Raw genomic sequence first — 10,544 nt, 5'->3', positions numbered from 1 at the left:
AGTCTTGGAATAAAAATACATAGATGCCAGGCTGTGAAGCAGAGAATTGTGAAACTTTATTGATAATCATAAAAGAAGATCAGAATAAATAGATATTCCATGTTCATGGTTGAAAATGTCCAACATTATAAAAATGTTAATTCTCTTTAAATTAATCTATAAATTCAATATAATTCCAACAAAAGTCAAAGGAGAGATTTTCAGTCTGGTTCTTGCATGGGCCCTGACATGCTAACCAGATGGGCCAACTGGAAAAAACTACATTTGAAAAAGGTCAGTAGCTCCAGAGCGGGAGGCACCTAAGAAAGTTTTATTTGCTTTATTTTGTAAGCTTTTTGCTGACGCGTAGCTGTTCGCGCAGTGCGCGGGGCGGCAGGGATCTCGGGTCAGACTGAGGTCACGCGTTCCCCGAGCCAGGTCTGAGGGGAGCTGGTGCCCTCAGAGGTCCCTGGGCCTCCAGCAAGCCCGCCCTGCTGCTTCCGCCCGCGAGCTCTGAAGTGAGCCTGAGAGGAACGCGCGAGGCCGGCCCGGTCCCCCTGGTGGCCACGCTGAGGCGCTGGAGAGAGGACGGCGTGCTGGCCCGCGGCGCCACAGGGCGCCCGCCCGCGGCTCCACAGGGCGCCCGCCCGCGGCGCCACGCCCCTCCAGGGAAGCCCCGGCCCGCGCCCAGGCCCTCCGCAGACCCATTCTCCACGCTGTGCCCAGAGAGACCTTCACGGCGAAGCAGCAGTGAGGGCCCCAGCCCCGCGCCCAGCTGACGTCCCCCTCCCAGGAGCAGCGTGCAGCCTCTGCCGGCCACACTGCCGGCTCCCCGGCCTTGCCTGCCCCAGAGCCCTGCCCTGCGCAGGAGGCTCTCCGCCTCCGCCAGCCCCGCCTTCCTGGACTGGCCCAGCTCAAGCGGCCTCTGCTCAGAGGGCTCCCGGGGCCCTTCCTACATTGGCCCTGCGTCTCCTCCTCATAGCTTCCTTTCTCCACAGCTTTGTCCTCCGTGAGAACCTAGGGCCCATAAAAGGAAGGGCCTGGCCCCCATGGTGGCTCCTGCCCCGTGGGGAGGCATGCAGTAAGTGTTTGTTGAGTGAATGAATGATATTAGCTTAGTGGCAGGCAAAGAGATCAATGGAACAGAATAGAAATTAGAGCATACTTTTCTGTATGTTACGAAATTCTTGACAGAATAGAATAGCATTTAACAAATGAAGTTTTCTGGGCAAAGAAAAATTTTCTCACTGAAATTTCTGCAAATAATTCCCTTTAACCCATTACTTGGAAATATTGGGGAAGTCTGGGCAGCAAATGAGGCTACGACCAACCCTGGATACTCCTGGTGCTTCGCTTTGAAAGGAAGGAGGGCCCCTCGGTCTGGAGGTGCCTGGGAAGTGCAGCTTTGGCCCACCTGCTCTGCTCTTGAAGCACTTCCTGTATGTCCCAGTGGGAGACGCAGCATTCCACCCCATAGGGGGTTCCTGGCCCTCCTGCCCATGAAGGGCCAGGACTGTCTCCTACTGTGCTCTTGCCCAGCCATGTCAGTATGGTGACTCCCAAAGGTGGCCCCCAAGGACCCTGAGCCAGCCTTGGGTCCTGCTGTCTCTGTGTGAGTCACACGGAAACCCCTCATCCGCAAAGAGTGTCCCAACCCCCACGCCTGCTGGAGCCCTGACTTCCACCCTCCCCACGCCTGCTACAGCCCGAAAGACTCCTGGAGCACCAGCCCTGCCTTGTCTGCCACTGTTGGCTTGTGTCCCCTAGGAGCCTGTGTTCCTTCAGGGCGAGGACGGTTTCTCTGTCCCTGTGTCCCCAGCACATAGCCTGATGCCTGTCCCAAGAGAGGTGTTCTGTAACCGTCTGGTAAATTCATGATTCCAGGGGCACAATAAAAAGCTCCCCTGTTCCTTGCCTCAATTCCCAACAATTACAAGCAGCGGCGAGACACACAAAGAGGGCTGCTCCTCCTGGCCAGCCATTTCCTCTCTCCTGGACCCCAGTCTCTGTCATATGGGGCTAGAGTTGCCCACCCTGTAAGCATGCGATTCTGTCACCTCTCCTGGACCAAATCGTGTGTCCGTCTCCCTCCCGGGGCTGCACGCCCAGACTGCTGGAACGCAGTGTGTGCACCACAGAGCGTCACAGCAGCGTGCAGTGGCGGGCCAGGTCCGGGAGCGAGAGTCTGGGATCCGGGTTTTGCCCCGCCCTGACACTGACCCACTGAGTCCCCTCTTCCCTCCAGACCTCAGTTTCATGTTCTGTCAAGCGAGGGGAGTAGCCCGACTGAACCAGGTCCAATATGCAAGGATCTAAGACACAGGTCTAAGCTTCCATGATCACATTCTGAAATTTGTGATTACATGATTTTGTTACCACGTTTCGTAAGTCTGTAAGGAGCTTGACAACATTGATGATGTGATGCTATTTTACAACTGATGAACAACATTCTCAGATTCTGTACGTAGGCTCTTCAGTCCTGGAAGCCCAAATGCATGTTTAGGAAATGAATTCAATACTGTATCAATACTGTATCAGTTTTATACTGCTTTGAAACAAAACACCACCCTAGAACTTATCACGTCGTGTTGTGTGGGGTAACTGGGATCACTGGGCGATCCTTCTGCTCCGCACGGTGCCCCAGCTGCAGTGGGAGACCCAAATGCCCAGGGAGGCTCGCTCTCGGGGCTGCCGTCGGTGCTAGCTGTCTCGTTGCGTGCGCAGCAGGGCTGCTGACCAGAGAGTCTTGGTTTTCTTTCTCATAGTCTCTCCATGTGGCTTGGAATTTGGCTGAGTTCCAAGAGGCAAGAACTATAAACTACTGATTCCCTGAAGACCTGGATTGGACGGCCCAGAACATCACTGCATTCAGGGGTCGCAGAACTAGCCCTGTGTGCAGAACAGCATGCACGGAGAGGAAACCAAGGGGTTTGGGGGAGGGGATGAATCTCTGGAGACTGACTCCTACAAATCCTGACAACGTCTAATAAAAGCATCTGCTGGAGACGGTTAAAGTGACATGTTGGGGTCCAGTACTGGTTAAAGTGTCGTCTGTCTGCCAGTGCCTGGGAAGTGCTGGGTACTCCTGCTTGCCTTAGCTATGCAGGGAATCAGGAAAGCCCAACAGTATGGGGGAAGCCTGGGAATTGAAAGCCTCTTCCCTCACCCCCACTCTCATATCACCATGACTCAGGCAACATCAGCGCCTCTCTCCAAGTCTAAGTTTGCTCTTCTGTAAAATGGGGGCATTGGTCTTGAGGATGTCTGTCCCTAATCTTTGCTGTCCCTCTTTGCTCGTAGGTACTCCTTCCAGGACGAGGAGGACATGTTCATGGTGGTGGACCTGCTCCTTGGAGGGGACCTACGCTACCACCTGCAGCAGAACGTGCAGTTCACAGAGGGCGCTGTGAAGCTCTACATCTGCGAGCTGGCCCTGGCCCTGGAGTATCTGCAGGGGAACCACATCATCCACAGGTAATTGGGTGCCGGCGGCGTGCCTAGGATAGTGGCGGACTTGGGGTAGATTTCAGGAGCAGTCTGCAGCAGTGGGAGAGTGTTTCGTCTCTGACATCGTTTGGGAGTGGCAGTGCACGGGATAGCACAGAGCAGAACGCCTTCTCATTTCTCATGCGTCCACCGCAGACAGCATGCAGCCTCATTGCCTGAATCGAGGTAGACCAGCGGTGGCCCTCTGCTGTTTACACACACGCACACAACCCTGTTTCCCGCCGTTGGAGACAGGGCTGGTGGTTGGCCTTAGTTTCTCTTACCCAGCCTTGGGGAGTCTGGAACCTTCTGTGCCCGTCTCAGGCCAGAAGGGTCATAGTGGCGTTATTCTACCAATGAGTCTGGAGTGTGAGGGATTTTACTTTCTTCCTTTCCATACTTTGGAATCAGTGCTGTGCATTGCGGAAGATTTTTTATTTTGGGAAGGCACGGTGCTGGCTCTGGGCTTTGTGTAGACGTGCTGAGTGTCCACTGCCTGCCCAGGACCCTTTCTTGTCCCCTTCCTGTGCACAGTAGCGCCACATCCCGCCCAGGGAGCAGAGCGAGTGGCCGGCAGAAGCAGGAGCCCAGCGAGGCCTTGGGAAGTGCTGGCGTCGCTAGCACAGTCTCCTAACCGAGCCCAGTGGGGCGCTGGTGCCAGCGCGCCAGATGTGGTCACCTGCAGCCTTACGCTGTGCCTGCTGATCTTCTAACTTAAATATTTTTGGAAGATGTGGAAAAGACAAGGACTTGAGCTTCTAAGATGAAAGATTAAGCGTGCACATGCACACACACACACAAACACATGTCTACATTTTTTTCCTTCTAAAAGTCCATTAAATGACAGGAAGGAGTGTCTGAAAAATGATATGTGTATGAGGATAGGGAAAACTGAATAGAGACTGCAGCAAAACATTGAGGGGAGTTGGACAGAAGGTGTAGAGTGATTAACACTTAGGATACCAGAAGCTGAATCTGCAGTGGCCACTGAGGAGCGTTAAGAACTGATAGATGTTAAAGACTCCCTCAAAGGCTCAGGAGTTGGCAGCACCTGGTGTTTACAGAATGGGGAGAGGGTGGTGAAAAAAGAGGCGAAAATGAGGTAAAGTGGTTGAAAACTTCTTAAGAATCCCAGACCCGTGTACCTGCTCTGCAGAGCTAGACGGCTGCCCCGTCCTCACCCAAAAAGTCTGAGGGTTATTCCCCAAAAGAGGGAAAAAGAGAGAGCATCTGTGCTGAGGAACATCACGCCTGCCTGGGTTGGGACACTGCACCAAAATGGCAATATTATCTAAACATACACAGACCGAATGCTGAAATAACACCCTCCCACCCCAGCGGGGGTCAGACCATGGTGCCTTGGTGTTTTCATGCTCCAGGAAGGACACTCAAGTGATTTCAAGTGTGTTGTGACTGAGCCAAGAGAAAAGAAATTGTGACATCAGAAGTTGCCCAGGACACGCTAGAGTGTAGTTCACAGTCAACAAGCATCATGGTTGTTAGCGCCCAGTCGGATTACCAACAGCATGAACACGAACATCAAGATCTAAACAATCAAATGGAAAAAATGAAATTTGGAATAGAGACTATGAAAACATAAAAATAACCATGATCAGTATTTGCAGAGGGATAAGAAGACTTTTGTAACTGTAAAACAAGAAATAGCATTTTTTAAAATTCAGAGAACAATTATTAGGGCTCTATAAATTAAAGTATAAAACCAGAAATAAAAATCTCAAAAGATATGCTGGAGAACAAGGTCTTTATACTCTTTTACAAAGTAGAGTAAAAAGATAAAATGTGAGAAAATAGGCAAGAAAATTAGAAGACAAGTCCAGAGATTTCAACATCAGAAAGAGAAGAGAGAAAACATAAAGGAAGAAATCATCGATTAAATAATTAAAGAAAATCTCACAGACCTGAAATAGGTAAGTTTTCAGATTGAAACCTACCAAGAGTGCAGAGCAATGACTAGAAATAGACACTGACCAAAACAAATTTTAGATCTGATGAGCTTTCAGAGAAGAGCAACAGGTCATATGGGCTGAATAGTGTTAAATTTCTCAAGTGCTAGAAGGCAGTGCCGACACACATCAATCAAGTGTGAGAGCGTACATTCCAGCAAGTTCCAGGGCTCAAAAAGTGTACCTCCCATCTACCTTTTCTCAAGTATCAGGAAAATGGTATGGAAAGGAAATGGAGGGATAAGTTGAGGAGGAGAAAGAAATGGAGCACAGGAAGCTGGAGCTCCTGCACAGGGGACAGGCACGGGAGTCTGCAGACCAGCACTGAAGGGAGGCCACTTGTCCCCAGTGTAGACCATGCCCAGTTCTGACTTCAGTGGGTCAGAAAACCCTGAGAGATGCCTTCTCAGGAAGAGTGAACTGATAGAATTCCTGAAGGATCTGGCTGCTGTGAGAGAAGATTTATTTAGTTGGTAAAGCATCTGAAGTTGAATTAATGAGAAGTTCAGGAAAAAAAAACTCAATAGAAGAGCCATTATCAGTTCTAGGGAGTAAAATGTTGTACAGGCCATCCTCTGTGCATAGTAAAGCTCACTACATGGGTCATCTGTCTGTGTAATACCTCATTATAACCACCTAAACCCTGCCAATGGATCTAATCAAAAAGTCAGTAGTACTCCACTGGGAAAATGGGGGGATGGGAGGGGAGAGGGTCTCCCGGGGCCTGGGAGAGGAAAGACTTCTAGACCCTCATCTTCCATAGTGGGAAGCCACCCCAGGGAGCCTGGAATTAACAGTGAAGGAGTCATGGAGGCCTACCATTTAGAGATAAGGAGTTAGATGCCAAAATTGTGACCTGAAGGAGGAGCGTGGATGGAGAAGGGTACATGGAGGAGACAGGGACAGGGACTGTTGCAACAAAACTTGCAGAACTGTTTATTCATTGACTGTTTCACGTATAACTTTAGTACAAATAACAAGAGCAGCGTACTGACGACGGAGTAGGAGGAGAACCGCAGTAAAAGGGTGGTTCCATGTGTGTGCACCTGTTTATCCACCTGCTTTGAATGCACGTGCCTGTTCTGTGAGCGCCGGGCAGTGTTTGGTAGAGAAGGTCGCAGGGACAGAGCCTGCCTCTGTTGACGGGCCGGGCTTCCCCGAGGGCGCAGAAAGCAGTTTCTTTACCCATCCGTTATACATGTGCCTTTTATGAATTACTGTAGCCCTTCCTAACGAGTGTGCAGCAAATGATCCACTTGCCCAAATGGCTTAGACACTAAGTCACGTGGACGGTGGTGAGATGGATGACCACTCTCCAGAGCTGAGCCAGGAATAGACAAGGCAGCGATGGAACTGTTGGATTACAGCTTGGCTGGCTGGAACAATTTCACTAGATTTCAGTAAAAGTTTTTAAGTCACTCTCTCAAAGATACTGCTCTTGTGGAGGTCACCTGCTCTTACATTGCACATCTACCCTGGAGAAAAGGAGCTGTTCAGTAATTCAGGGAAATTTTTTTAAAGTCTAGTAAGTAAATGTGTGACAGTTAATTTATGTGTCAACTCGACAGGGTGAAGGGACGCCTAGACAGCTGGGAAAGCATTGTCTCTAGGTGTGCCTGCTGAGGGTGCTTCCAGAAGAGATCAGCATCTGAGCAGGGAGACTGAGCAGAGCAGACAGTATGGGCCCCGTCGGCGGTTCATCCAGGCTGCCGAGGGCCCGAATAGAATGACGAGGTGGCGAAGGGAGAATTCACTCTTTCTGCTTGAACTGAGATATCCGTCTTGGCCTGCCCTCAGATGTCATTGTTCCTGGTTCTTGGGCTTTTAGACCCATACCAGGACTTACCCCACAGCCCCCATTTCTCAGGCCTTCATGCTCAAACTGACTACACCACTGGCTGTCCTGTTTCTCCAGCTCGCTGGCGGCAGATCGTGGAACTTCTCAGACTCCATAACCACATGAGCCAATTCCCATAATAAGTCTCCTTTCTATATCTGCATATAGCCCAATGCTTCTGTTTCTCTGGAGAACCCTGAATGATACAGTTTAGTTACCTGCCAATTCTAAAATTACAGAATTGGCAGAGATTTGAATCAGACTTTTTTCCCCTTCCATATGGTTCATAAATCCCTCTTTCAATGTGTGTATGTGTGCAGGTTTGAAATTGTGTCTGCACACAGCTGTGTATAAGGTCGTATGGTAAAGCTGTGCAATGTTTTGCATTACTACAACAGCTGGATTTATACATCTCCATGGCATGTGTACCAAAAACTTTCAATGGCATCATATTTTATACTAAAGATGAATGTTGCTTATTGCAATGTAGCCACACTTGGAAGTGGAAGAAGTAGTCCATAGATGCAAGTCTGGGTCTGATTGCCAGGGATATTTGCCTTCCCCCTTGGTGAACGTAGACAACTTACTTAACTTCATCTACTTAACTTTTGGGGCCTCAGTTTCCTAGTCTGAACAATGGGCTTGATGACACTTACTTGACTGGGCTGTTATGCAAATTTATGGGAAGATGTTCATAAAGGATTTGACTGTGCCTGGACTCTTTTAGATGCCTGGCTCTTTCCTTTGTCTGGGGAAGCTGACTTTGAAATCAGATGTTCAATCTTTCCTGTGTACTCAGTGGTGACAAATCTCTATCCTTCGAGGATGGTGTTATAAATGTCTAGAAAATAAAAGGTATTTTAGGGTATAATCTGGTGAGTTTGATAGTGGGTCTGAAATAAATTGTTTTAAAGCAATCAGAAGACTTGCTTCTCATAGCATTTGAATTGGCCCTTCATTCTGTCAACAACCATCTGGACCGAGCAGTGGACCAGCCCCTGGGAGGAAGATCATGCCTGAGACTCCGCCCTGCATCTGAGCAGCTTTCCACCCATTCTAGGGACCAAGCAGTGGCACCCCAGGATGAGGACCATGACAGAGTGCGACAAAGCAGGAGGAGCACCCAGCCCAGCCCAAGGTCGGGCTGGGCGGGGGCATGGAGCTGGCATGGCACGGCTGGTCTGTGATCTGCAGGACAAGTGGGACGAGCCCAGAGAGGAGGCGTACAGAAGGCACTGAGAGAAGCACGTAGACTGGAGAGGCCTGGGCGGGAGACGTCTGAGTGGCGAGGGTGGTAGGGCGCCTCCCAACCGGCCCTGCTTGTTCTCCTGTATCCATGGGTGGAAACTTGGCAGTGCCATGGTCCAGTTTGTCATAGAAAATGATCTTTCTGAAGGCCCTGGAAGTGCTTCCCAAGAGACTTCTTCATCCAGGGCAGGATTACTGAACTAGGTATCCAGAAGGGATGGGTTATACAAAATTAAATGAATAATAACTAATCAAGTTTATTAGACTCGTATGTGTTGACATATACATATGGGTGTATTTATATACGGTATGTACACATATTATTTATAGATGCACATACATACAATGCATACACACACAGTGTGCACACACAAAAGTAATTCTCACAGCAACAAAGTGACCTAGGTGTTATGATGATGCCCGGTTTTGTGGAGAGGCTCGGCAATGTGCCCAGGTCACACAGCCGGCAGGTCATGGAACCCTGGCAGCAAAGTGGAGCATTCGCACCCGGGATCCCAGGCCGATGGTCACTGAGCACACAGCTCGCTTATTGTTCCAGTTGCATCGAACTGTTTACAAAATGTCCATATGCATATATTAACATCCCAGTAAGCACAATGGATCTCATCAACTGCTCATAGCCCCCAGGAGGAAGGCTCTGCTCCCATGGTGTGGAGGAGGCAACCGACATTTCTGGGGTGAATCCTCTAACCCAAGGTCACATAGCTACTAAGCAGTGGAGTCTGACTTGTAGTCAAACGCTCTTTCTACTACACCTGGCTGCCTTCCCAGATGCAAAAGAAAACCTAAGGTTGCATCCCGTCCAAAGTCACATCTGATTAATTCGGAGATCCCAAACAGGGACAAGGACTCCACTTCTTCCAGGCTGTCCCTGACCACATTTTATTGAAGCTGGCGTCCCACTTCTTTCCTCAGCCCCATTCTCTCCAAAGCCCTTCACCGCCTCCTGGCATGCGATCCCAGAGGGTAAATGATATAGTCGCTAACTTGTTTCTAGGCCACTGAAGAATAAACCTGCCTCATCTGTAAATTCCCTTAGGGCAGCACCTTCTCTGCCTTGCTCATCTTCGTATCTTCAACACCTGACAGCACCTGGCGCATAGTAAGTGCTTTGTAACTATTTGCTGAATCAGTGAAGAAGTAATGAAGAAAGACAGAAAGGGCAGGCCTTACTTTAAATTAGTTGAAGATACACATTCACATTCCATAAGTCAATACCCATATCTTGCACCACTTCCTATGACTTTTCTTCCCAATATTCCTTGGTATCTGAGGACCCCAAAGTTCTGGGAGGGCCCAAAGTAGCAAATCACAAGCAGGAAATTCCTTTGAAATTGTATGTTTGGTGTTAAAAATTTCTCCAAGTTTTGCATGCCACTCCATTAGGTAGGCGGCGTTCTTTCACTACATACACTAATGCTTTAAACTTCCACTCATCAGGAAATAAAGAATATGAACAAGGAAGGCTGTTCAGAGTCTTCTTGGTAACAGGCAAGTGCTGTTGCATTGCGCCTGTCAATTGGGGGAATATGAGCTGATTTGAAGAGAACTCATACCTCCCATGAGGTGCAAGACTCTGGTAATTCTCCCCTCTCTCTGGCCTTTTAAAATCCAATCCAGAGTCACATAAATATGAAGCTATAAATAGCAACCATTTGTTCACTGTTTTGATCAGAGCAGTGATCTACATGCTAATCAAAGTTGGGCTGGTACAACATTTTCAGACTGCTTTGGTGAAAATTTTCACCAGTGGATGTGCCCACATCAAACAGTGGTCTGAAGACACCTAAACCCCTGGAAGGCATCTTCTGGAGCATCTCGATGCCCCGTGGTGCATGGACTTCGCTCCTGACTCTGAATGAGCATCACAGGTAAGTTGACTAGTAGTCTCCACTCCGATGCCCCATGCTTCATCAGATGGACAATCTTTTCCCAACGCAGGAATCCCTGCCACCATGTAGAGGAAAAGCTTTGCCTCGGAGTTGTTTATTGACAGTATTTAGCCGTGG

The 10,544-nt window shown here is 49.2% G+C and overlaps 1 long non-coding RNA gene across 1 annotated transcript; it reads left to right on the top strand.

Annotated features, from left to right (window-relative positions):
• The first annotated feature begins 3,876 nt into the window (after positions 1–3,876).
• On the top strand, positions 3,877–8,765 carry LOC142861077 (uncharacterized). Its single transcript, XR_012912443.1, has 2 exons — positions 3,877–5,393; positions 8,327–8,765. It is a non-coding gene; the product is annotated as an uncharacterized LOC142861077 (long non-coding RNA).
• The last annotated feature ends 1,779 nt before the right edge of the window (positions 8,766–10,544 follow it).

Source organism: Microcebus murinus, chromosome 16, assembly GCF_040939455.1.
Source record: "Microcebus murinus isolate Inina chromosome 16, M.murinus_Inina_mat1.0, whole genome shotgun sequence".
Lineage (NCBI taxonomy): Eukaryota > Metazoa > Chordata > Mammalia > Primates > Cheirogaleidae > Microcebus > Microcebus murinus.
This window is presented reverse-complemented; position numbering and strand designations above follow the sequence as displayed.